This window comes from Pinus tabuliformis, chromosome 8, assembly GCF_031772625.1.
Source record: "Pinus tabuliformis cultivar Carrire ecotype Pingquan chromosome 8, CPIR1, whole genome shotgun sequence".
Lineage (NCBI taxonomy): Eukaryota > Viridiplantae > Streptophyta > Pinopsida > Pinales > Pinaceae > Pinus > Pinus tabuliformis.
This window is the reverse complement of record NC_142294.1, coordinates 717,296,429-717,302,428: the sequence shown is the minus strand read 5'-3', so window position 1 is coordinate 717,302,428 and position 6,000 is coordinate 717,296,429.

Below are 6,000 nucleotides of genomic sequence, written 5' to 3'. Positions count from 1 at the left end.
ATATGGTATGTTAAAGAAAAGAGTACCATCAAAAGATGAGAAAATGTACCTATCTAATATATCCAACCCATAGTGGGCACATGAACTCTAATCATTGATTTCTTCAATGGATAAAAGAAATGAAAATATATTATTATTTCTACTTCCTTTCATCATCATATACTGAACCTTCCAAGCTTGTTTAAACCCTTACTTGGATGCTCCTTGAGAAGTATATCTTCAGAGGCCTTCAATAGATAATGAGGAACATGAAACTCTCTAAACTAGTATTTATTTCCACTGCCTTTGCTCTCTTCAATTTTTCTAGCATGTTTAAGAAAAGAATAGGAATGTATTTTAGGTTTCCCGAGTGCAATAAATGCTTACCCTCGCCACCTTCATTTATTTTCCCACAAAAGTTAACATTCCTTAAAGAAACACCCTCTTTTTCCACAACCTTACCATCAAGAAAATTATGTTGTGAGTATACTAGATCCTTTCATTTGATGAAAGAATCAAGATAGCTAACCTATACATGTGTTCAACGGGTTAAAAATGCAATAGTTTTAGATATGCCTCATGAAATTTACATGTACATGTTATATTTTTTAGAGAAACTAAATAAAAAAAATACAGAAACAAACTTGAAGAGGCAGAAGTGACATAGTATTAGGCTTTTTAGGTTCCCTCCAAGTATAGTTCGTACTTCTTCTTGAGATAACATAGCCTCTTGCTTAATGCTTATGAGTATTCTACTTAATCCACTTAGAATAAAACAAATTGTGGTAACATTAGAATGAGATAACATGAGCTAATATTGTTAATTCCATTTGGAGTGTATGAATCAATCTATATGAAAGCGCAAACCTTGTCATCTAGCTTGCCTTTCTATTACACATAGTATCTAAAGTACCTGGTTGGAGAAACTTCGACCTTTCCACAAATAAAAATTATTTAAATCTCTAGCATCCTTTGGAGTAGTCATTGCTATGGAGGAATTGTCTTTATGAGGTCAATTTCAGTTACCTCCACATTTTTCTCCTAATAAAATAGAACTTGTGCTTATATAACCTGCAAAAACATGAGGGAATCAATCATCGACATGTTTAGTCCAACCTATTGCTAGTGTAATGAGTCAAATATTCTTCTAAAGTTGTAAACAAAATTTCAAACACCCATCATGGTCCTACTCTTCCTTTACATTTCCAATTGGAGGATACACAGTTCCCACATTCGAGAAAAATGTTATGAAATAAAACATAATATGCGGGACTATTGACAAAAGAAGCACAATTTTTCTTAGACAAATAGATTGCAAGAAGATTTCACTTATTAAGAAGAGATCAGCCCGAGAAATGTTTTTGTTTTTAGGACAGTTTCTGCACTAAGAGTGAAAATTCTTATATTTTCTACAAATGGTTCACAGATTCAGTATAAGAGGTTAGTTTATACAATTATCACAATTTTTTTTGGGAATCACACTAGTTTATTGCCAATAGGTGTCCACATCAAAATCTACCTAAGTGAGTTGTAGTAGTTTACATGAACAAGTTTACTAGAGATGTAATCTACAAATATGGGGAAGAATCACTTGGGTTTCCTCGTGAGGTGTTCCTTAGAAACGAATTGGTGTATGGTCTCATCTTAGAGTGCAAATTTTTGTTAGAAATATTTGTTAAGGATTGGAAACATGAAACATATGTGTTTCCTTTTCTTGGTTGAGATTTTACTTGAGGCTCGTTGAAAGAGCCTTTTTAAAGGATCCTCACCAATTTACTAATATGCTTCCTTAAAATGATATGGAAACTATATAATAAATTACATATGCAACAATATCATTGAGAACATAATAATTGATGTATGTATTTTTTTTTAAACTTTATTTACAAACCAAAATATGAGTACCCTGATCCATCTCCATAGTTACTATGCCAATATCATTAGTTTGCTTATCTACAACAAAAATGTTCATTATACTCCCATCCACTTGAACACATGTCATATCACTGTGTAATGCCCCATAATAATAATAATAATAAAATGAAATAATAATAATATATAAATAAAATAACAAATAATGAAGGAAGAAACCAAAAAATTAAAAAAGCAACAAATAACAGAGATTGGGTTGATAGGAGGTAGCGTTAGGGACTTATGTTTGTTGAGATAGTTACTAGTTCAGGTCGATGTGAAGAGCAGGAGATGGTCTACAAAAGAGAGTCTGTCGACATAGAACTAGTGCTAGAAGACCTTCTCGCTTGCTGGGGTCATGATGTGTCTGAGAAAAATCTGCAACATTTCTTTCTGAATAGCACAGCGAACTCACGTTTACTTGACGAGGTGGTGGGTGAAGGGGGTTTGAAAAAAGGTGCTCAGGAAAGGGTCCCTGTAAAAGACCTTATTTTGAAAGGGCTACTCCCAAGCCTGTCAAGGTCTACGTCCAATGAAGAGGCAGGAGGGGAGCCAAAAAGGATCCAGAGAAGAGGGACAAGTACAAAGATTGGCCTCAGCCTCTGGCATTGGGGTAAAAAGGATGATTGTGGAGGCGGATGAAGGCAACAGTGACCTTGTTGGAAGGTGAACTGAGCTGCTTGGGGTAGGAGAGGTAGATGCTCATGTTAATCAGAATCCAAGAGAGGGAGAAGATAAGAAGGAGGTTGTGGGTGGGAAGTGGAAGAAGAACAAACCTATCCGAAAAAGGGAGGAGTGCCCTAGCTACGTTTTTGGAGTGGATATTTGTATAGATGAGGTGATGGAAGCCTCAGAAACCTTTTTAGTTGACAGAATTCATGGAAGAAAGTCCTCGGTAGACTACATCAAGGTTTGGGCTCAGTCAGAATGGAAAGAAGCACTGGGTCAGCCAGAAGAGACCAAGAATCTGGACAGAGGTTGGTTTTGCATTCGGTTTGGGCAAAAGGAGCATGTTGAATGGGTGCTAGAAAAGAACTAGAGCTTCATGAAGAGGCCAATTTTATTCAGAAGATGGATGCTCCTGTTTGATTCCCACAAAGAAAAAATGGTGGAGTCTCGAGTCTGGGTCAAATTACCGGGTCTCCCTATGCAATTCTGGACTGACTCAGCCTTCACTTCAATTGGTAATACCCTGTGGAAGTTTCTCGACATTGATAGATCATTTTTACGAACATGTGATTGCAGTGTTGCTTGTATCCTGGTAAGTATAAACCCCAGAGAAGGTTTGGCGGATGCTATGAACTTGAAGTATCAAGGTCTAGAGTTTATTCAAACCTTGAACTATGAAAACCTCCCTTTCAGATGCCATCGTTGCCATAAATATGGACATCTGGCTCGGGAGTGTCCTCTTGGACACCGTCATTGCCAAAGGCAAAGGAGAAGTGGAAAAAATCTGGAGGCAAATCAGGAGGTGTTCACACAGGAAGAATGGGCTCATATCAAGGAGAGTGATCCTAAGGCAAACGTACAGGGGTTGGTTCTGGAGCAAGTAGAGGAAGATGAACAGGAACAACCTGGGTTTGCAGCGAGTCTATCTCAAACCCGATGACCTTCCTCGGACCCTTATAAGTCTCTGAAAAGGCAAGGGTGGCTCAAACGAGTTCGCTTCTATCCCCTTCCTTCTCCTTATGCTCTTCTATTGCTTTATCTCAGTCATGTTGTGATGATTCTAGTCCTTTCAAGCAGCTCTTGAATGATATGTCAGACCTGAGGAAGGGTCAAGCCTCTTTAGATAGTATTATCATGGCCATTCCTTCCTCTCCTAAGTTGATCTCTATTCCCATGGCCGCTGTCTCATCTATCCCTCCTATTGTCTGGAGCTCTGAACCGCCCTATAATCTTAGGGGGGTTCAGAGCTCTAGACAATAGGGGAAAGATCTTGCTGTGGGAGGTCTGGAGTTGGACATGGTGTCAGCAGGCCCGAGGAAGCTAAGAGGAAGGAAATCTAATCTACGAAGGCACAATTGAAGGCTATCATTGATATTGCTGATGAGAAGTAGATGTATCTGCCAAGGGTGCTTAAAGTAAAGCGGAAACCCCCCGAGATTTTTTGATGATCATCTTATCCTACAATTCCAAGGGTCTAGCTACTCTACCCAAAATGCTAGCTTTGAAGAAACTGGTCAGGTCCAACAAACTTGATATTATTCTTCTCCAAGAAACCCTGGGGAAGGGGGAAGAAGTTACAAGAAGCCTCGTTAAGCTTCTTCCGGGCTGGAGCTTCCATGCCACATATGCTAATGGTCATTCGGGAGGGGTGGCATTGGGTTTCAACGTGAAGGTACTTCGAGAGATCTCCTCTCAGGGATCAGAAAGTGTCTTGGCTATGGAACTATACTCCAATGAACTATGCATCCCTTTTCTTATTCTTAATATCTATGCACCTGTTTTGGGTCGGGAGAGGTTCTGCAACCCCTTCTTCGCTAAATCTTTTTTGAGGCACCCAAATCTTATAATTGGAGGAGATCTAAATTTTTCTTTGGGGATGGCAGAATCTTGGGGGGTTAGAGCTAGGGCAGATCCCCTTTCTGATTTCTTTCTACATAAGATGGCCTCATCTTTCCTGGTGGATGTCTCCCCGCTTAAGTTGTGCCCGACGTGGAGGAACCAAAGAATAGGAGAAGAATGGATTGGGAAGAAACTTGATCGATTCCTTCTCTGTGAATCGCTGACAGAAAATTTACAGGCTTTTAGACATTGGGTTGGGGAAGGTTGTCTCTCGAGCCAATTCCCTGTCTTCCTGGAAGTGAAGGGAGCTTTCACTAAACCGGGCACTCCCTTTAAATTTAATGCCTCTTGGCTCTCGGATGCTTCTTTTATTAGCCTCTTCCATAACACTTGGAAGGAAGATGATCTCAATGAAGATGAGAGTTGCAACAAGGCTTTTATGGATAATTTAAAAAGGATGAAGGTAGCCTCTAAGCATTGGGCCCTCCATAAGAAACTGGCGGAAGAAGAAACCCTGGAAAATGTTAACTCTGAGATTGCCCTCCTTGAAGACCCAAGTGGTAATGGCTACGGAACAGTAGAGTCTCGGGCTAGACTTCAAGAGCTGGAGATGGAAAGGAGGAGAATCCTCCAGCTTAGGGAGGAAAGTTGGCGCTTAAAAAGTAGAGCGATCTGGTTGCAGGCGGGGGACGATAACACCAAATTTTTTTAGAATTATGCTAAAGGAAGGAAAAAATCTAATAAAATTTAGGAAATGAAGAAAGCTAATGGTGAACTGGCTCACTCTTTTGAAGAGTTGGCCTCATTAGGGGTCAACTATTTCAAGAATCTCTTCAAAGCGCCAGAGGAAGTTTCTATTGTAGAAGTTATAAGAGTCGCCCAGTTCTTTCCTAGGTTCACAGAGGAGGAAGGAAATGGCTCCATCATGGAACCTGTTTCTAAGGAGGAGGTAGAAGACATTCTCAAATCAATGCAAAAGGACAAAAGCCCAAGCGCGGATGGCTGGACTGTCGAATTTTTCCAACACTTCTTTGAATTCATTGGAGATGAGTTAGTGGCAGTTGTGGAAGATTCCAGGCATACAGGTTCAATTTATCATGCCTTCAATGTCACCTTTCTAACCCTCATTCCCAAATCTGATCTCCCGAGCTCTTTAGATGAATTCAGGCCCATTTCCTTGTGCACCTGTGTATAAAAAATTATTGCAAAAGTCATAGCCTCTAGGCTAAAACCTTTCCTCTCCATGAACATTTCCCCTGAGCAATTTGGCTTTCTAGATATCAGACAAATTCATGAAGTAGTAGGAGTTGCTCAAGAAACTGTTCATAGTCTAAAAATTGGGAAAAAAAAGGAGCCGTTGTGAAAATCGATTTGTCAAAGGCTTATGACAGAATCAGCTGGATGTACCTTAGGCTTCTGTTAACTCATCTGGGTTTTAGGTATGATTTTGTGAGATGGGTTATGAGCTGTGTTTCTTCATCTTCCATAGCTTTTCTGATCAACGGAGCAGCCTTCGGTTTTTTTAGTCTTGAACGTGGCCTCCGTCAAGTTTGCCCGCTCTCTCCCCTTTTGTTTCTGTTGGTACCAGATGGCATTAGTCTT